Source organism: Bombyx mori, chromosome 18 (genome assembly GCF_030269925.1).
Source record: "Bombyx mori chromosome 18, ASM3026992v2".
Classification (NCBI taxonomy): Eukaryota; Metazoa; Arthropoda; class Insecta; order Lepidoptera; family Bombycidae; genus Bombyx; species Bombyx mori.
Window position 1 is genome coordinate 11,189,722 of NC_085124.1, and position 23,069 is coordinate 11,212,790.

Genomic DNA, 23,069 nt, shown 5'->3' on the forward strand with positions numbered 1-23,069 from the left:
TGACCACCATTTTACTGAGATTATATTTCATCCCATATCATCTCATCTAATTTCATTTAATTTCATCCCAGTTGATTATTATCTCAAATTAATCATCTTCATTTCATTTCATTTCACTCCATATCATGAAAATAAGAATTAAAATAAGACATGACTTAAAGATCTTAGTAACCAGGTCATAAAATCCTAAGTATTTTACTTAAGTATTTTACCGTACTATCTGAGAAAGAAAGAAAGCTGAGCGCAGTAGAATTCTGCTTAGGCAAGCCGCGTGGTCGAGGATATATCTTTGTAGAACTCAAAAATGGAATTCGAAAAGAGGTCGAAAAAGAATTCCAAATTAAAAAAAGAACACCCGCGTTTATTTAGCACCGTTCAAAAAACAAATACATTAATCTAATAAGTTTGTTTCATGTTGTAAGAGAAAAAAGTACGTGTTACAAAAACACAAAAAAGCTGATATTTTCGAGACATTCGGGACATATTTTCGGGACGCGTTGACTTCCGAAGATTTTCGCTTTTATTTTTATACTGGACATTGTATTTCAGATTCGAGTTATACGAGTATTAAGCGATGACAATCTAATTTTATCAAGCATTTTAATACGAATACATGTTATGTTCATCATCATCATTAGACTTAATTAGTCAACGTCAATAAATTAAAGTTACATTCAATTAATTTAGAGCTGATTTTACTGACGATACAAGTTAGTCATTAATTATATTAAAACTAGATTAAAACTCTATTAATTAGATCAAATAAATTAATATGATTTAATTATTTTATTTATCCAAGCTATTTTCTAATGTTTGTTATTGCTTTTTATTTACTTACTTATTTATTATTTTTACTTATACAATCAGTAATTATATAATAGTTTCTAATCAAAAAGAACATTGTGGTAAAATGAACATTACATTCGAAATGCCAACAACGTACGCCCTACGCTAAGACCAACACAAGCGGAGCACCAATCAATAATGTTTCAAAATCGGGGTTTTAATCCCTTTTTGAAATTGATCAACATAAGTAGTTGATTGAACTTTTGAATATTCTTGGTTATAGACTTCCAATAATATTGAACGGGTCTGGAAATTCGACTAGAGATCTTGTCTACGGAACAAGTATAAAGTTAAATAGTCAACAAAAGCTTCACAATTAATTTACAACGAAAGAGGTTCGATATCGGCACTTAATATCAATAGACTACGATTTACGAACATTGAATACCCGCCTCATTCTGCTACTTAGGGGTCCGGAACTATTATATCAGGATTAGAGGCAAAAGGAGTTGACACGTACGAAACAAAAAAAAAAATATTTTTTTTTTTAATTCTGGAAACTTTCATTATACAATATGAAATATTTATTTTGAAAGTGGCAAATAACACTTAGTGTTGGGTCCAAAAAAAAAGTGAAACATTTATGTAATTATTATGATTTTTACATAACAAGCAAGCTACTTTTTAGTAAACGTTATGATAATACTTACGTAGGTACGTATTTTGTGAAAATTAATAAAGTAAACAAAATGGTGCCTTAAACGTTCTACGTAAAAGGCCTCTCTCTTTCTCTCGTGTTTCATAATGTTCAATTAATATTCTCGATCTTGATGTATTAAATATGGGAAGTCGTAAATACAAAAGTGAATTTATTGAACCATAAACTTAAGATACGGTCTCGGTATCTTACGGTGTTTATATCAGTATTACGTTATCTTCCGTTTTGATAATTATCTTTTGACTTATTAGCTAATATGTAATGCTAACGGTCACTGTCACCGGTACTATTAATGTCTCAGGCGGGTTTTTTTTAATACCACAGTTCGTAGTAGATCCTCTATCGAGTTTAATTGCTTATGGTTATGTACCACCAATAGAATGTTTATCGAAATGTATTCAAAACTCTTTTCCCTCAAAAGCAGTACAGTAAAACGACGTAGATGTAAAATACAGACGTATTGTAATGAACGATGAACGATTGGTATTGTAATTAATATCTATAATTTTACGCTTAGAGATGTCAATTATAAGACCACAGATTATGTTATTATAAATATTTACGTTGCACAATGAGCATATATTATTAGAATTGCAAACCTTAGAAAGACTATCTGCTGAGTTATTTTTTATGTACATACGTTTAAATATACATACATATATAGATAATAAACACTCCGACAAAGAGCAAACAAACCTGTTCATCATACGAATGTTTGCCTGATGTGGGAATCGAACCAACGGCCCTCGGGCAACAGCCAGAGGCGCTAACTACTCCATCACCGAGCCAATCAAATTCGGAACCAAAAAAACTAAAGCTGAAAGGTCAAATGCAGTTGGTTATACGATTTTTATCATCTCTATGGACAACTTCAAAGAGTCATTACAATCGAATGTCATCGTCCCCCTAACTCACTTCATATGATTCTTCACTCCAATCACGTATCAAAAACAGTACATCTCTTTAGGAACGCCCTCATAGTTTCAGGTGAAACGACCTTGTGCCTATTGTTTTAAAGTTCAAAGCTGTGAAGCGAGTGCTTGTTATTGATTAGTATGTGCACAGCGGGCCGACCCCGTGCCTGTGACCCAAAGATTCTCGAGCTCGTGTCTAATTGGAGAAAGTCGGGAAAGGTATGAAATAGGAGCAAGATACGATTGATACTACGTGATTGCTTATTGTTCAGAAGCATAACAACTTTCTACGAAAATGTGACCGGTAGGCGGGAGGTGATTTCGTTACAAAAACATGTGCAAAAAATTACAAACGCAACGAGCAAATCGACTGACATTCAAGGTATTGACATGTTAAAACAATTTAAAACACTTCGTCACTAAAATGGGATGTGCTTGTAATTGTGACTTAATGCATAAAACAATCCGCGTTCGTTACTGTTCTATAGAGGTGCCGTTAGGGACTAGTTCGATAAAAGCACTAGAAACATCCCAAGCGTTACGTTACCGATAAGTAGCGTTACTGTAACAGCGTGAGTGGCGTCCCTTTTCTAGGGCTAACCGTTAGCTGGCCGTGACCGTGTCGCGATGACAAGCTGAAACTGCTTTACGACTCGGCTCAGAGTATTCTGGCCTAACACAGATTTATAAGATTGCTTGTACATGGAATTCTGTGAGCTGCGATGATTTATGGCTCAATTGCATGTGAGCCGAGATAGCTGTTTGAATTCTCAATATCATAAACGGATAGATGAGATTTATAAAAAAAAAATGTGTTACACTGTAATATTAAAATGTTAGGACCGGTCGTGTTACGAATATCGGGTGACTGTTACGGAAAATGTAGATATTGTTAGTAATTTTGATGCGTATTATTTAAGAAATCGCGATTATAAAATTTGAAACTTTTACCAACATTTTTGTCTTCGATCAACAATAGTAACTGTTGATCGAAGATTTTTGCGAAGCACTCAATGTAATAATCTATACTATTATTATTATATTATTATATAAAATTATAAAAAGGAAAGATTTCTTTGTTTGTTTGTATTGAATAGGCTCCGAAACTACTGAACCGATTTGAAAAATTCTTTCAGTTTGGAAGCTACACTATTCCCGAGTGACTTCTGCTATAATCTTTTTTGAAAAAAATTAGGAATCCTTACTAAATCTCCAATAATATAACCCAAGGTGTAAAAAAATTACTTAAAATATTCTTTACATCGCGTGCCCTGTGAAAACTATTGATGATAAAATAAAATGTAGTACGACTTTGTAGAACACATTATTATTTAAAAAAGTGTCTCGACAGCATACGTCTAACTATTATATTTATGCGGCAATAAGTGTTCTTTTTTTTTTTTTTAAACCGTCAAATATCGTTTAAATTTTTCTTAAAGACCCGAACGGAGCCGGAGCGGGCAGCATGTAATAATTAAAGTTCAATTGACGCACAGGATCTACAAACTCGCGCTTACTGAGAAGGCGTCCGCTATCAGCATTTGCTTTAGATTATGTGGTTACGAAGTATGTGATTAATAAACAAATATTAATATAGAGCTTTGCAAATAAACAATGGTGTTCCATTTAGGATAATCAATTATAAATTACACTTTTAAAACAGCTTCGTTTAATTTGCCGTTTCATTACTAATGCCAAAAACGATTTTGTTAAAATCTATATTGGTAAAGAGTTTATTATATTTTTGATAATTTAAGATCAAAGCCTTGCACTATTATAATATATAGCAACACTAAGTTTTATTGTCTTCGAAAACAAATACTATAGTTTGACATACATAAACAAATTCTCGTGTGCACGTAACCGACAATCTGTGAACAAACAAGGGAGCGCTTATGTTAATTTATGAAGGCGCTTCGAAATTTACTTTACCTACTAGTTTAAGAAACTGGAAGGGACTAACCGTTAGTGAAGGTACTGAGGAGAGAAGCTTCCAGAATTCCAAGTATTTCACACGAAAATCAATGACAATCTGTATTTATGGTACTTACCTAACGTGGCCTAAAATAATACAGAAAATTATCGTTTTTCATTGCTATTATACTTTTCTTTATATACAACGTAATTAGTAGTCAAAATACTGTAGCTTCACAAACAAATGATAATTATAGTGAGGGGTAGATCTCAGGGGTATTTAAAACTATGGGTTAGTCACCAATATCGAATTTCGAATTTTAATCTTCCTTTATCACAAACAATTTTCAGTTTTAAACAATAATTACATTTAGACGCGGGCGCACGCTATTCACACTCAAAACGGAAGCGCCCGGAACATAGATTATACACTGTTACAAGATTGACATAGATACTAACTATGTATAGCGAGCGGGCATACGGCCGCGAGAGTGACGTACCGGTCGGTTTGCTACATACTCCCCCTCTAGTCCTGGAGGACGCCCTCGCTCCTGGACTAGCATCTCATTACTACTGGGCTGAGGGACAGGCGCAAGACCAACCATACCACCAGCTGCGGGAGAAAGACGTGGAGCTTCAGCATGCCGTGTCGTCATATGCCCTGGAACTCGAGAATCTGTTTTAACATTATTTGGGGGACGACCACGTTTCTTTTTAGGCATCACCGGCCGCGGAAGAGCATCACTCTGATTCTCACGGTATAGAGTGAGATCGTTCACATGATATTTCCCTAAAACTTCATCAGGTTTGTCAACATGCGCGACGTGGTAAGTAGTAGGGCTGACCTTTTTAACGATGCGATACGGACCATCGCGTTTTGGAACAAACTTAGAAGTAAGGCTCTTAGCGCTCTTACTGAGGACGTGTGATTTGATGAGAACCATGTCACCTTCGTTGAATGTTTCAATGGGCCGTCTCGAACGATCAGCATACCCTTTAGCTTTATCTTGAAGCGTCTCTACACGTTCGCGCACCGCTGAAAAGGAGTTAACAAATTTCCTGAGATAGGGAGTTATTTGGGGAACAAAGTTATCTTTGTCTAGAACAGCACGAAGGTCATGGGCGACTTCTGTGGGGGACCTCATCTCTCTGCCAAATGACAAGTAAGCAGGTGACATACCTGTGGTGCGACATTTAGCGTTATTAAGAGCGAATCGAATCACTGGTAACATGTTTGGCCAGGAAGTGTGGTCACATTCCACGAGTTGTGCTAATAAAGTCTTAAGATCTCTGTTTTTACGTTCGGCGGGGTTTGCTTCTGGGTGATAGAGAGGGATAAGGTTTTGCTTTATCCCCAGGATGGACATGCATTGACGCATGACTGCCGAAATAAATTGTACGCCATTATCAGAAACTAGTCGGCGTGGAAGACCGAACCTCATAAAATACTCCTCTATGAGGACATGTGCACACGCCTCAGCAGTAGCTTCCTTCAATGGGAAAAGTTCTGTCCACCTCGTAGCAGTATCTTCTATAAGCAAGATCCAACGCTCCCCCTGTTTTCCAGGTGGCAACGGGCCGAAAAGATCAACTGCCAAGACCTCGTTGCGCTGGTTCATCACCGGCGTCTGCAATAGACCTGGAGGCTTGGTATTAGCAGCCTTATAGCGTTGACAATGGATACATGCCTTTACATAGTCGGTTATGATTCTTCTCATTCCTGTGAAGTAGAACAGACGTGAGACTTGTTGGTAAGTCCGGTCAATTCCTGCATGTCCAGCGGTAGGGGCATCGTGAAGCTCTTTGAGAACGTCGGTCACTTGATGGGCAGGAATGACTAATTGTGGGGCCTCGGCATCAGAATCCGGATTAAGTCGATATAAAACACCTTGTTCCATTAGAAATCCTCTTTCTGACCATCTTTTAGCAGCAAGTTCATCCACTCCTTCCAGTTCTGTGACGATCTTCTGTATTTCCGGATCAGTCAACTGGTCTTGACGTAACTGGGTAGGTGACTTGGTGGGCAGGTCGCAAATGACAGAACAGATGCCGCAGTTATTTTGTGTTTCGTTGGAACAGATCGGTCTACTTAACGTGTCAGCGACAACGTTAGCTTTTCCTGGGGTGTACTCGAATCTGATGTCAAATTCTTGGAGTTTAAGCGCCCAACGGACCAACCTACCAGCAGGAGACTTTAAAGAAAGCAACCAACGCAAGGGTTGGTGGTCACTGCCTATAATAATTGGTTGGCCGTCGAGGTATGGCCTGAAACGCTCCACGGCCCAGACTACAGCAAGCGCTTCCCGTTCTGTAGTAGAGTAGTTGCGCTCCGCTGCGGTGAGTAGGCGGCTAGCATACTCGATAGGCCTTTCGTCCTTGCCTTCCCCTTGAGCTAAAACTGCGCCAAGTGCATAGTTGCTCGCGTCGGTACGCAGTACTAAGGGTTGTTTAAAATTCGCTTGAACAAGTACGGGCGCCGTGGTCAGCAGACGCTTCAATTCTTTGAATGCCTGTGTTTGTTCAGGTCCCCAGCTCCATGTGTAATTCTTCTTGGTCAGTCGAGTAAGCGGTTCTGCTATCTTTGAAAAGTTTGGAATAAACTTCCTGAACCAAGAGCATGTTTGGAGAAAAGTTCTTAAATGTTTTAGGTTAGATGGTTCCAGCATATTAAGGACAGCACTGACCTTCTCAGGGTCAGGAGACACACCGTCTGGAGTGATGACGTGGCCCAGATAACGGACCCTTTCTTTGGCAAAAGTGCACTTCTCTCTGTTTACGTGAAGTTTAAATTCAGACAAACGACTAAAAACAGCTTCCAGATCTTGTAGGTGTTGCTGGAATCCTTCTGAAATAATTAACAAATCGTCTAGATAAGCAAGTACTGTAACATCCTTCAAAGCAGCACAGGAGCGTAGACGATCAATAAGCCTTTGGAAAGTCGCCGGCGCATTCTTCAAGCCGAACGGCATTCTTTTAAAACGGTAAGTGCCTAGGGGGCAGACAAAAGCTGTTTTGTCTCTGTCTGCTTCTCGGACCATAACTTGCCAATATGAAGAACGAAGGTCTATTGTGGTCATGTAACAATTCTTCTTCGTACTCTGGAGAAGATCATCAATGCGTGGGAGTGGGTAAGTATCCGATTTGGTTACTTCATTTAAGCGCCTGTAATCCATGCAGAATCTTACATTACCATTGGACTTCGGTATCATCAATGCAGGAGAGCACCAGGCGGATTCGCACTCTTCAATGATGTCATCTGCCAGCATCTTCTCTATTTCATTCTTCATCGTCTCCTTCTTGGAAGGGTTAAGGCGATAGGGCGGCACAGCTATCGGGGGGTGATCTCCGGTGTCTATGCAATGTTCTATGAATGGTGTCGGACCTCCCCCTGCTGTAAAAATACTTTCATGCCGAATAAGGAACTCATAATGCTTGGCGCTCAGCTGATTGCAAGTGCATGCCTTCATCATCCCGAAGCATGTTAGTAGAAGCTATGCACACACCACGAGACATAGGTTCAAAAAGTAATTTATAATGCACCTTAGCATCAGTACTAAAATACCATTCATGACGATGAAAATCAATAATAACTTTGGCAGCATTAATAAAATCAATACCCAATAGAGTTTCATTATCATTAGAATCAGGGAAGATTATAAATGGAATATTAATCACTATGTGTTCTAACCTCACTGGTAATATGGTTGTCAATACATCCATATTCCGAACATGCCCATCAGCAAGTTTGACTCGCCTAGTGGAGGGAGTAAGAGGGTGACCCTTATGCAGAAGGAGAGCATACAGCGTGTGACCAGCAATACAATGCTTAGCTGCTGTATCTATAAGTGCAGTACCATGTTTACCGAGAACTTGAATTTTGAAAATAGGCCGTAAATGTAAATACCTATTATCACTCTCACGGTCGTACACGGATGCTACAACACTTCCCTCACATGTACAATAATTAAAATTCAAACAATTATCAATTTCCACACATTCGTTAATTTTTCCAAAATTACACTTACTGCCTTTTGTGTCACAGTCATGGTTAGTTGAAAATTTTAAATTATTACAATTTGGTTCAATTATTTGATTATAAGGTAAAATTGAGTTCTTACATTTAGGTCTAGTTCCCTGGTTATAACAAATATTTAAATTTTTACACTTTGTCCGAACATCCTGATTATATAAAACATGAGAATCACAAAAGGTTGGCATCTCATTATTACTAGTGCAATTACAGTTAATATTCTTTGACACAGAATCATTACAGGCATGAAAATAAGATTTTCTGGAAGTAGGGCCTCTGTTAATGGTAGCATAATTAATATTTGCATCCCGGTTACAAAAATTTTGACATTCAAAATTACTCAGAAAATTATTTTTGTCATGCTGCTTAACATCATACATTGCATTCTGAACAGGTAAATTAGAACTAATTGTGTTATTAACATTACACTGAACACTATAAAACGCATTATTGTCATTTTGCACACCCTCGGAAAAGTTAGATTGACTTTGCTCACCTCGGTTGTTTAACTTACGGCACTGTTTCCGTGCATGTCCAAACCGTTTGCAGTAGGAGCACACTGGACGCTGTTTCTTCGTGGTCACGAATTGCTCTGCAGAACCTGGCACAGCAGCGGCAGGCGTGGCAGCGGCAGGCTGGGCGACAGCGACAGGCACAGCGGTGGCGGGCACGACGGCCGCGGCGGAGTTTGGAAAGCGCGCGCGCGGCGCCGGGGCCCTCGCACGAGCGGCGCACGGTTCAGGCCGACTCGCAGCCTGGGCCGGCAGGGCACGGATCGAACGCACACCACTAGTGGACGACACTGGTCTCGATTGAGTCTCCTCTATCGAATCTTCTATATTCCGAGCATGGTTTAATAATGAATTGAAAGATGTGATTTCTTCACGGCGCAATCTTGTGCGTATTCTATTATGAAGCAACCCGTATATCATATCAAGTTGTACTTTTTCAGTAATATCATCCCGCGGTAGCTTTGCCATAAGCGCACGAATACGAGCAACAAACTTGTCTGTGTTTTCGTTATCCTGCGGGGAAGCAAATATTTCCAAATATATTCTATGTGGTGGAAGGCGGGTGCCATATGCATATATTAAATTTTCTTTGGCTTCGTTCCAAGTGGAGATGTGATGCTTTAATCCTAGCCACCACGTAGCTGCGTCAGCAGACAAAAGCATGGCTAGGCCTCGTATGATGTTAGCGTCAGATACTTGAACGCATTCTGTATAACTTTCAATTGCATCTATAAAGGCCTCAACAGATTCACCAGGTGCACCGCTGAAAGAAGCTCTGCAACGCGCCAAGGTACCATCTACGTTCACTGGGGGCATCGGCGGAGGTGCCGGAGTCGACGATCTTTGTTCCATCACGTACGACATAATGTTCTTAAATGTTTCGGCCTGCGAACGTTGCAGCGAGGCCATCAACGCTGAAACATCATCCAGGTTGAACGTAGAATTGTTGCTACGTGATTCGGCGTGGGGGCGATCATGGGGGCTATCATGCTCCTCGTGATTTTCGTTGGCATTTGCATCTGCAGCAGGAATAACGTCGTCTTCGCGACGTTGCTGGCGATCTTGATTTCTAGTTAAAGGCATTCTTTACAATTAAGCACCAACAGCATACAATAGTTAGCAAATTTTTCACAAAAGCGTGCGCGCCATTTTGTTAGTCCAAGCAAGAAAAAAATTAGGAAACGTTGGGCAGCCAGATATAGTGAGGGGTAGATCTCAGGGGTATTTAAAACTATGGGTTAGTCACCAATATCGAATTTCGAATTTTAATCTTCCTTTATCACAAACAATTTTCAGTTTTAAACAATAATTACATTTAGACGCGGGCGCACGCTATTCACACTCAAAACGGAAGCGCCCGGAACATAGATTATACACTGTTACAAGATTGACATAGATACTAACTATGTATAGCGAGCGGGCATACGGCCGCGAGAGTGACGTACCGGTCGGTTTGCTACATAATGTTAATTCACTTTATGAAATAAATTATAGTTTTAAAATATACACCACATTTACGGTTTAATCTCGCGTTTATTATTCTCAAATGGTTATTAAAATTTTAGAATAAATTTTCGAATGTATTATGTGGAAGAACGTAATTTGTATTCATACCATATTCTCAGGTATGTTTGCACCAACGTTCTGCATATTTTTGCCACAAAAACCTAATACTATGTTCTAATTCCTATTTGCCAATAGTAGGAGTTGAGTACAGTACAGTAGTAGAGTACAACAACAGTATAGCTAGGCGACGAGCAGAATTTAAGCTGTTGTTTCTAAGTGTTTCGATAAAACATGAGATACAATGGGTACTGAAAAAAACCCGGCTTAAAGTGAACTCATTCCAACAGAAGTACCTACAACATTCAGAAGAAAAGGTAACGTAACAGTCAAAAATTAAAATCTAAGTCGAAAACAAACAATTTAGATTTAGCGTGCTTATTAAAACGGTGAATGTACTGAAATGAAATGGCAAACCGTCGGGAAAAAAAAACTGTCAGTACGTACAAACGAAGCAAGATTACGATCAGGAAGCTCGTGAGAACATAATTAAAAATTAACTCCGTGAATGGCTTGGACTCGCAAAAGTATTAATCTTGAAAATATGAACCGTTGAACTCTTATTTGGTTGGTTGGTATGGTTGGGAGTTCTTATTGGGGCTTAACAGAGGTACATTTTTGTGAGAAAGGTGTAAAAACGAATGCAGTTGTGTATCAAAATACAGTCCTGACGAACCTTGTGGAACCTGTTTCTCATACCATGTTCAATACCCAGTGCCTGTTGCAGTGGGTATTCCAACAAGATTCGGCGCCAGCTCATAGAGCGAAGAGCACACAAGACTGGCTGGCGGCGCGTGAAATCGACTTCATCCGGCACGAAGACTGGCCCTCCTCCAGTCCAGATTTGAATCCGTTAGATTACAAGATATGGCAACACTTGGAGGAAAAGGCGTGCTCAAAGCCTCATCCCAATTTGGATTGACTCAAGACATCCTTGATTAAGGCAACCGCCGATATTGACATGGACCTCGTTCGTGCTGCGATAGACGACTGGCGGCGCAGATTGAAGGCCTGTATTCAAAATCACGGAGGTCATTTTGAATAAACTTTAGTGTCATAAGAATCTATGTTTTGTTAAGTTCATTTTGGTATATGAATGGTTACATAATGAATAAACTTGTTTCAATTATTTTACATTAAACATGTGACAGAATTTATGACCTGACTAGGTACTTTCTCATTTGCATCGCTCGATATTCGCTTCATTTCAATCAATTAGATCTTGTGAATAATTTAAATGAACGATGTTTGTCAGTACAAAATTACGAGGTTTTTTGACAAACAAATAAAGGCACAACGTCCTTAGTGCGAGTTTTTTAATGTTCTCGAACGCGTAATAGTTAACTCAAATTGAATCAGTAACGATATCAGTTTTGAAATGATTAATAATTAACAATTCTATACGATTGTAATTTAACAAATACAAACGCTTATCATTTAATTTTATTACTGTTCGGTACGGTTCACATTTAATTCATAATATTATATTTTTTATTGCCCTTGTAGACAGGACGAACTTACGGTCCACCTGATGGCATTTAACGTGGCTCATTGAAGTCAGCAATGCCAGGGGCACTGGAAAGCCTAACTATGAAGCCTTTCTCATTTCTGATAGACGTAATTGAGACCTCATTTGTATCCCAAGATTTGTAACGATTAGCGATAGTATAAAATCCATGTTTCCATCCAAGGCAATAAACTTCATGTATAGAACGCTAATATCAATTATTGCGGGCTTCAGCAAGGTTACAACCTTCGTTTACTGCACAGAACATCACTCGACGTATTAATTATCCAAACAATTGCTGCAATAAAATTTATCCATAGCTAAATCTTCGCGTTCATGCGATACCTAAACAGTTATAGATCAGGCTAAAACTCAATACAATTCCGTCCAATTAGGTTCCAATTAAGCTCTGTCCATTCTGTCTCAAAATGTTTTCTAGAAAAGCCCTTAAATAATCTTTGTGAAAAGACGTTTTTATTAAATGCTAAACAATCTCGTATTCGATTTCAAACTTATGACGTATTTTTTCGTTTGATGTCAAAAGGTCAATTATCAATATCGCGAGTTCGTTCTTAATTATAAACATCATTAATATTGTTTGAGAATAAAATCATTTTAAAATACAGATTATCGATTAAGCAAGTTTAAACAAACTACGGCCTGTCGTAAAGGAATCCCTGCTAATTTCGACACGTGATATGTCTCAGGATATACCGTGAAGGGGAGTTCTTCTCTAAAACCGATGCTAAAAGATGGTATTGGTCAAAATAATAACTAGAAACAAACTGAAACAAATGAAAGCGAGACTTTTTGAGGATATTGGCTCAAGGGGCATTCAATGTATACCTACATTTTAGACAACCTATTTTTTTTTTTGTTAATTGAGCGGAATCACGACATCGCTGAGCAACAGCTGCGGTTACTGTATATTATATTTTTTAGTAGCCTTTATAATCGAATAAAGCGTACTTTCACGTTGAACAGAAGATAGCTAACTCAGCGCTACAACCTTGATACCGATTGCGGAAGTACAGAGCCCGCGGTATAGCGAACCTTGTTCATAGTCAAGTGCAATCAACCTGAACGCATTGTTTTAAACTCGCATCTTCCATGCAGGATCGTACTTGGTATTTTGAAATATTAGTAAAACTAATCTGCAAAAATCTTTGACATTATCAAACATGGAAGAATTTGACGTGTTTCGAATTCAGGTGGCGGGAAAAATAATGGCCATAGAGTAAACACAATTAATTTGTTTTGAACTGTACGTTTAAATTTTTCCACGATTTCCACGATTAAAGATTGGTAATTTAGCAAGATTCATATGTTTATATTGTAAAATATTTTTGAACAAATTACTTTTACCGTTTTAATCTCACGTTTCTTATATTCCACTTAGTCGTAGACGAAAATTGTGAACGGGGGTCTAAGTTGTAAAAATATTTTTAATTATGCTTACGACTCATGGTAATCGTAACACTATATCTTTTTTTAGCAACTATGGACGATAATGGAAATTTCAGTAATAAATTCTTTTGTCTTTGACTTTCTGTTCATTGCCTGCAAAATGAAAAAAAAGGCTTTTCATAATATTTGATATCTAATAACAATGATTTTGTTCCGTTTATTTTACAAACGACTGTTTCAAATGGATCCCAACTAGGAAGTGAGAATCTTAATTTTTGTTTATTTTGTTATAAACTTTCTACCACACAACTAATAGTACACCTGATCTAAGATAGTAATTTCCAGAGCTTTATACTCGGTTACAATGGGTTATTGAATTGATAACATAAATGCACTGTAGCCATTTTAGTCCGCTATTTAGATACCGTTTATGGAATTTTGTAACGAGATTGTCTGTTTTTGAGCCGGATCGTATTGTTTTATCGTTAAATATTGTTATACTAGCAGGAAGTTTATTTTTAATTGCATTTATTAACAAACGGACTTTTGAGGTCGAAATTTTGCAGAAGAAGAAGAAATAGGAATAATGGCTGCATCAGCCCCGTGCAGGTTCAATGCACTCTACCACCAGTAAAAATAAATATACAGATTATGTCATCACCAGAATATCTAACGATAGTACTATACTCAAGTTGAAACTAGGCCTATTAAGAAGTTTATTATCGTATGACAATAGTTGAGGAGTGTGAATAATTATATTTGAATCACGAATTTCGACAGTACCCGCGGGATAAGAACATAATGTAGATTACTTTTATATACAAATTAATCTCATTAAAATATTATTTTGCTAACTACCGTCATATTTTCTATAAGAATTATTTCTTGACATTCTTTGTAGATAGGAAGAACTAACAGCAAGAGACGAACAACACCATGGTCGTCCGTGACCACGATTACTTGCAAACAGTTAAAAACGTAGGAATAATAAAATGAAAATAATAAACGCGAAATTAAACCTTAATTAACAAAATGAAAATAGTAAATGCGAGATTAAGTCGTAAAAGTGGTATTAATCACACAACACTAGATACAAACAGAGTATTTTTCTGAAACTAAACGCATGTGCTCAAATTTTGATTAATTAAAAAAATCCAAGAACCCTTTTTCGCTTCCGGTCATCTTTGTTTCACGTTTTCAATAGCGATAATGTTGTTTTAAAAAGCCCTAACCACGGCATGCCTGATAAATATTGACATGTCGGGACCGACTAACATGAGCACACTTGTAAATGTAGCTTACGGTTCTGCCATACGTTCAGTAAATAGGTGCTAGTCCTCGTATACATCCGCATAGCCGGCATCTAATGGGATCACCGTTATACGGACAGTAGGAGCGAGTCCGCCCCGCATCCAAGGAATGTCTTGCTTCACTAACCGTCATTTTTTAGTGCTACAACCAAGGAAATGAGTCTTCTGATGTTCACCGTTCGTAATCAACGCAAATACATAATACCATGCAATGATTAGATACGCTAAGTACTTTTTTAACGGTTTTGTTCGAGTTACCCCAAAAATTGATCATACATTTATTTGTAATATGAACGGTGATGTTGTTTCTAGAAAACCACCTCATTTGTCTTTTGTTGTTTGCGTTTGCTCGCTCATCTGGTGCCGACCGAAAACCAAAGCTCATAAACGTTGGTACGTTAATTCGGTCAAAATTTCAAATTTAAATACCTATTACAAGCACTACTTTTACGTGTTTAATGAATGAACGACTGAGGGCCTTATTAGTGTTAAGTGGATCCTAGAATCCATAGACATCATAACATGATTACTGCCGCCCATCCTGTAATGTGACTTCGAAATTAATTAGCGCAAATCGGAACCCTACAAATCGGAAAACACGGTTGCTTCGCAGCTGAAATGCGTTGGACGCCGATACCTACCTGTGCGGACCCACAATACACCTTACCACAAATAATGCAATTTTAATAATAAAAGTAGTTACCAATGCAGAAAACAAATATAAGAAACGTCCAAATGATCTTCCAGAAAAACTGTCTATAAGAAAATGTCTTAACTGTCATATGTCATGCTTTCGGAAAGTAAGAATTTTTAGTAAATCAATGTCTAGTAGAATTCCCACCAAACTGGCTCCCGAGTATTTAGTAATGAGTACTTCTTTACCTTTTTAAATCCTTACTCAACATTCGTGCATCACGCTCAAAAGCTTACAATCATGAATTACAGAATTAATGATGGCAATTAAACGAACAAAAACATCGATTCAAACGAAGTGTCCTCTTTCGTTGCGACCTTGCGTACACCACGCAGCTTATTCGATGAAAAAAATATATCGATATTTGACTATGAAACTTTGTAAGCAGAACATAAAATAATGGTATACGCATTGAAACATAAATTTAACACACAAATACCTATATACATACATATATATTCCAATAAAGGCAATAAATGTAGACACGAGACACAAACAAGCACATACAAAAATATATAATTGTATATATAGGTATGTATATGTATATACATATTTGATTGTGTGTGTGTGTGTGTTTTTATTTATTTAATGCTTAAATATGTGGACGAGCTCACGGCTTGTGACATGAGATCTGAGTCTCATTTTTAACAGTACAACGGCACAGCAAGGTATTTCTAGTACATATTTAGTAAATAGGTAGCAGGGATGTGAAGTACCGACCATTTCGAGTTCTTGAAACGGATTCTCCGTGAGTCAGCCGTAGCATTATCAAGATTTTTAAAAAAAATTTATTGCTTAGATGGGTTGACGAGCTCACAGCCCACCTGGTGTTAAGTGGTTACTGGAGCCCATAGACATCTGCAATGTAAATGCGCCACCCACCTTGAGATACAAGTGCTAAGGTCTCAAGTATAGTTACAACGGCTGCCTCACCCTTCAAACCGAAACGCATTACTGCTTCACGGCAGAAATAGGCAGGGTGGTGGTACCCACCCGCGCGGACTCACAAGAGGTCCTAGCACCCGTAAGCAAATTATAATTTTGCGGGTTTGATTTTTATTACACGATGTTACTCCTTCACCGTGGAAGTCAATCGTGTACATTTGTCGAGTACGTATTTCATTAGAAAAATTGGTACCCGCCTGAGATTCGAACACCGGTGCATCGCTCAACACGAATGCACCGGACGTCTTAGGCCCTTCGTACACAAGGCTACGCAAATATTCAATACTAATGTTGTCAACGACATTAGTATCAAGTCGCGAGTATCGAGTAGCGCACGGTCCGTACACACGACAATGAATTGCAAGACGCGAGTTGCCTATTTAGTCACTATACCATTAATTTAACATCAGATATTACTTGTTGTATTGTTTATGGTTTAGTGGATACGGATATCTGGTACGCTAGATAATGATCCTAGATCACAACAACAGCGTCGGCAATCCGGCTTACAACATCGGATATTTTTCCACCTCAGAAATAAATGTAATATTAAAAAATTGCTCCGCTATCTTGGAAATCGCCGAGACTTATGTAGCGAAGATTTCGACAGGCAGGTCGCGCGCGATTGGCACGACGCGAGTCGCGGGACGATTATCGGCGACGCGACTCGTGTACGAACCTCAATGGATTTGTATGGCGGTAATCGCTTGGAGACTAAAATCGTCGAGTATCGAAGATTTGCGTAGCCTTGTGTACGAAGGGCCTTATTCTTTAGACCAAGACGACTTAGCACTTAATTTCCTGCCAAACTCTACTGCTGCAAATTTCTTACCTACGTACCTATTAGTGGAGGATTATCTGCAACAATTGAATTGGTATTCTTGTTGTGAAGCAATACGCGTTCGGTCCAAATTTGCAAAAAGCAATTTCTACGATGCAGCTTACTGTACAACTTGGGCTGTGTCAAAAGTTCTCATCCCGTGGTACCAGAACAATCCTCCGGTAATTATTAGGCAGTTAATTTGTGCATTAAAAAGCTTGAAACATTAATTTGGGACAGAAATTATACATCATCTGGGAAAGTGTTTTAAAATGTAAAATCTAAAATTTTCCGAAAATAAAAATTTCCCTTTTATCATCGAAATAAATGTAGTTATAGTACGTGGTAACAGTTTGCGTAATCTGCGAAAGCGTGCGTCCGTGTGAAGAGCATTCGAAGCAAGCCAATCTCCATTTCAATGGCACGTTTAATATTACCTAACTTATATTTTAATAAGACAGGCAATTAGTCGACAAAACTATCAGTGCATTAAAATTTGCGAAGCTCATTGTTAATCTCGAATGTTGATTTATATTTACGATGCAATTCGGTATTTCTAGTTAAACAAATATTATTAGAACAATTAAAGTTCGTACATATATTTGGATAGATATTTTACTGATAACACGCAAATGGCAAAGACATTAAAGCAAACTATTATATTGAATTTTGTAGTAAGCTAAGCAATACGTCGGTAAGGCTAAAAACGACTTTAATACAAGAAGAAAACTGCAAAAAAACCGGAGATGTTGATAAAATCAAAATCGAATAAAATATTATAATAGAATTGAGTTCGAACAAGCTCGCGGTCAAACATCACCGCAATTGCAAAATTCGACATCCATCAGTATGTTTTCGAGGTAAACAATCTCACGTAACGCAAGATTTACATTCAAACAGCGGTCTAGAAAGTAGAATCTTAAATGGTCCTCTTAAACAAAACGTTCACGTAATAACCCAAACTAAAACCCAAAACAAAGTAGGCTGGAGATGCACGAGACAGTTTCAATGCGTTGTTCTAATGTTAATTACTTACAAATCTCGCGTTCAACCCCATTACGTATGTCTAATCGCCAAGAATACTTGTCCATGAACTCCTTTTGCATTGTAAAATTCGATTTGCTAAAAAAGTGAACGCAACGTATCTTCCGAATTAACATAAATATTGCGTTCCGATGGTCGCGCGGCCTTACGTACTTCGACTTACGTGACTTAACAAGAGGAATTGCTTGACCCATTCGTCTTGTACTGTTTCTAAGCAGGGTCTGCATTGTTTTGTTGGATATTAGTGACCGGTAAAAGCGTGTTTCGTAAAGCAAACAATATGTGCTTCGCGATCACAAAGAACAAATTCTTGGCGCGAAGAAGACGCCCGCGTTACAATGGGCGCTGGTGCACCGGATCTTTTGCAATGTATCGATGCGCTCTGCATTCGACCTGATTTCTCTACCCGTTGGTTTTAATTAACGTCAATTAAGTTGAAATTGTAACGGCTATAACGTAGATACTAGGTATAGATAAAGTGTCACAGCACTATGCCATACGCGATTTATTGATTTAACGTTCATTCGATTATTTTACTATTGGAATTTATTATATCCGATACACATATTTCTACCGCAATATATTTAATGCGAGCTTCTCTCACACAAAGACACAGACGGTGTAGGTACCTAATTATTTAACTTTCACGAAATAAAAAACATTTGACTTCCAACAACGGTCATTACCGGTGGTTTGGACCACATTAACCAAAATTGGACAAGTCGCATACTAACGTGAATTTTTGGGTTATGTTGTGGGATACGTTTTTTTATTATATTGTGAATTTAATGGTATTAAATAATTATTAATACCATCCAATATGTTGAAAATCAATAACACCATTAATTTCATGCTCTTGAAATTAAAGTAACATTGTATGTCAATGAATCACTGAAGACCACAAACGCAAAGAAACAAACTGTTTTATTTTATTTTCTAAGTACGTAATGTAGGTACCTTGTTGAGCTCATGTTAACTGTAGCATTTTCAAAAATTCGTACTACTAGTTATATTTTTGTAAAATACTTTTTAACATATTTTATTTAACAATACTATGTACTAAATGAATTCAGTAAAATTCAAAACTTCAATGCTTGGTAATGTTAAAAATTCAATATTTTTAATATCAAATCTCTCATCACTCGATTCCAATGTGGAATGTTGTCAAATTGGTGAAATTGGGGCGTCAGTTTTTTTTTTTTTCAATTAACAAATACTGCATGCACGGGGACGGTTACCTACTCAATCGTAATTTTTGGTTGCATTCCCTCCGTACGTGATTGTATGTAATTTTAATAAATTTGTTAAGCGGACAAATTCTCATTATAATGTTGGATACGTTTCCTTTTCCTGTTTCTGTTCGCTGTGTGTTGAATAAACGATAAACCACTCTGCCGGAACGGAACGAATACACTTACGTGTTTTCTTAGATAACCGATTGCAAAATTCCGTTAAGATTATTGGTAATTACATGATTATACCGATCAAGAATTACTATGATTATGAAATCGTATGAATATTTTTGAATAGCGTTACGCATAGCCGGCTTTTCTACACGTTGTTAGGGATGCAGTTTAGAAAAAGCTGGGAAGATTTAAGCAGAACATTTAATTTTAGCTTTTTTAATTAGAAGTTTGAAGCATTTTGAAATAGTAAAATTATGACTTTCATTTCTGAAAAATTTCAACAATTATTATGAAGACTGACTTTGGTAATTTGTGCTGATTTGCTTATTAGGCATTTATTATACATAGCCAGTACTTTTAACCGACTTAAAAAAACTGTAGTTATAGTAGTTACTGTAGAGGAAGTTATAAAATCGACTGTACTTTTTTATATCTGTTACCTCAGAACTTATTTTATTTGAAAGTGAACCAAATTTGATGATTTTTTTATTTGTAAAAGCTGGTACTTGTAGGTACTCCTGCAGTCACGTTTAAATTTTATCAAGAACTGACCTGTAGTTTTTGAGTTATGAATGTATATTCAAATGACGTCGGCTACATTGATGATATTGTCATTTTATTTTGTTCGCCTATAAATTCCGTAAATAATGAGTATAAAACAGTATTTATTTTAACTGATACAGAGCCGCGTATCTTAATCTTTTTTCTCAGTGTTTTAAAAGTATTATGGGTGTTATCAAATTAAAGAAAGTAAAAAATTAAAACGTTTGCTAACACATGTTGCATGATAATTCCTTCTTTGATCTAGTGGTTAGAAGCCCTACTACTGTTCCCACTGTCTAAAGTAAGCCTTGCCTTAGATAGGTGTGTTTTTTATACCCGTAATAACATAGAAGAAATTTCTACTTTGGGGAATGTAGGCTTTAGTCATTATATCATATTTAATCTGTGTACTTTATGCAACGGAAAAGGCAACACGAAGTCGATAAATTTTTCCATATTATATTGTAAGGTTCTTAGTTTCTGACTTTTGTGAGTCGCGGAATACCATTTAAAAAAATAAACGAGAGACTTTCTCGTTTAGCGGCAACTATGAAACAAAATAAACGAACATAAAATACGTGTCGAACATCTGATATTCTCAAGATAAGTACTATACCTTTGTCCAGGATCCGAACAACTCGACAAAAAAAAGCCCGCCCGGTCGAAGCTTCTTCCCTTGGTCACTTTTCTCAAATACCGTAAAGTATCTAATTTTATTCATTAAATAAAATTGCCGTGAAGCAGTAATGCGTTTCGGTTTGAAGGGTGGGGCAACCGTTGTAACTAACTATACTTGAGACCTTAGAACTCATATCTCAAGGTGGGTGGCGCATTTGCGTTGTAGATGTCTATGGGCTTCAGTAACCACTTAACACTAGGTGGGCTGTGAGATCGTCCACCCATCTAAGCAATAAAAAAAAAAGTATGATATTAATTTAAGTCTTTGCAAAGTTTTATTTCGAACCATTTTAGTATTTCGTTAGATGTCTTGAACATGGTTATCATAAAATTTCATTATAAAATCTGATTTCTTAGAAAAATAGATTACAACTTTGCTCTTAGCGAATCACTAGAGTACCTATTTTTAAATTAGCCCTGTTTAATATAACCAGGACCAGAACTGGTGTCTTCTGTAGTTATAAATAAAAGATGCCTAAGTGAAAACTTGTTAGTCTATCTGACAGTCATAGATATTCATTTGAATAAAGTAAAACTAGCAAAACTTTTATTCATATCTGTACCTAAAGTGCGGATTTTTATTGCATTAGTACCTACTTGCAGTATCGCACTAGTATGTGTATTTTAGATCACTGAAACAATTTTGCTCGTAAATATAGACGTGAACTATAATTTAAATAACGAATAGGAGTGAACATCGGATTTCTGAAAGAAAAACGCTAATCAACACGCGTTCTGCTTAACAAATTAATTTGGATCATAACAGAAAACTAGTTCCTTAATAACGTCTAAGACGACGGGATGAATAGAATAATCCTGTTTAACTCACCACTAGTTCAAATTAACTGAGAAAAATTCCACATCGACCTCTGTGTACGGCACAAATTGAAAAAAAAAAGAATTTTTAAATCATCTGTGCACTGTGTTTATTTTCCCGGCATTTATATATTTTTTTGCGCCTTCAAGCTTTCGTGGGCAACGGGCAACGGTATCCCGTGCGTTACACCGCACGTTCGTCTTGGAACTGACTAGTGACTTGAACGGAACATTTCTTTGCTCGACAACTCGAGTCTTGAGTTCATTATATTAGACGGTCGTCGCCATTGTCCAGATCCCACTGGTCTCTTGCAGATTGCCTACTTACTACTTATTTGTTGTTATTATTATAAGAATATACAATAGGTCCTTTTTGGAAAGGGTTCATTTAAAACAATAATTAGGAAAAATAAATTTATTGATTTACTAAGGCATAGGTACTAAACACGTCTTGTAAGTTTCTAATATTAACAACATTAAATCTAAATATTTTAGTTTTATTATTACATAATTATAAACCATTAATTATTTGTGAATATATACTTAATCATGAGTAATATTTATAATGTGTGTTAAGTAATATGTATTTGAGTTTGAGTAATATCATTATTATTTTCATAGCCATAAAATTAACTAAGTTATTGAGCATAGCCTATCATAAAAGACGAACAAAAGACTTTTGGTATAAGCAACAATCAACAATAATAATAAAAAAGCAACTGGCAAAAGTTATCTGGATTGCATCCGCTTTGCTAAGCTGCGTCCAATTAATGAAAACAAAACAGAAATAATTTCTTCGTATAACAAATACCTGCATAGTGATAGTAGCGTGGTCTTAATAATAAACCCTTGATACAATACTTCATATTTTTCGACACAAATCAGGATAGGCGAGCGAGTTTTAATGTGACGCTTTGTTTTATTGGCATAGTTTGTGGGTAGTTTAGTGATTACCGGAAACTACATTGCAAATGCCGCCTTATGTCTTGAGGGTGAAGGCCCGATTTCATTTAAAGAATCGATCACTCCGCAATGCTCCACAATTTCGCGGTAGCACTGGGCAAAACGGCGGTGTCTCTACTCCGATTATTTCATCACACTAATATTCAGATTGTATTCAAAATACTGAAGCTACGTATAGTAATCGGCAAACTTCTTGAGCAAATGACCTTGACTGCGCAGAACCGAATTTTAGATCACTTTGGTGGTGAGGGTGAGGCGCGACGGCAGGGGAAATCGTATCGAGCGCGTTATTGGTAGATCAGTCGAACCTTGCGTCCCGCACCGCGCCTTCATTCCGCTTGCTCCCAAAAGTACGCTTGCGTACAGTGGAAAGTCTATCGTTATTAATCGTTAAGTTATTTGTTATAATTGCTTGTGGACTTTGTTGCCATTGCTATTTGTTGAGTGTTTGTTGATTTTTTATAAAACATACACTATGCCGTGACAAACTGGTGTAGTA

The 23,069-nt window shown here is 37.2% G+C and overlaps 1 protein-coding gene across 1 annotated transcript in view; it reads right to left on the bottom strand.

Moving 5' to 3' along the window:
* Window positions 1-21,850, bottom strand: part of LOC101738309 (uncharacterized) — a 43,539-nt gene extending 21,689 nt beyond the window's left edge. The window contains exon 1 of the mRNA XM_062673733.1: window positions 21,621-21,850. The gene's annotated coding sequence lies outside the window, so the exon portion shown is untranslated. The remainder of the gene's footprint in view (window positions 1-21,620) is intronic.
* Between the last annotated feature and the right edge of the window lie 1,219 nt (window positions 21,851-23,069).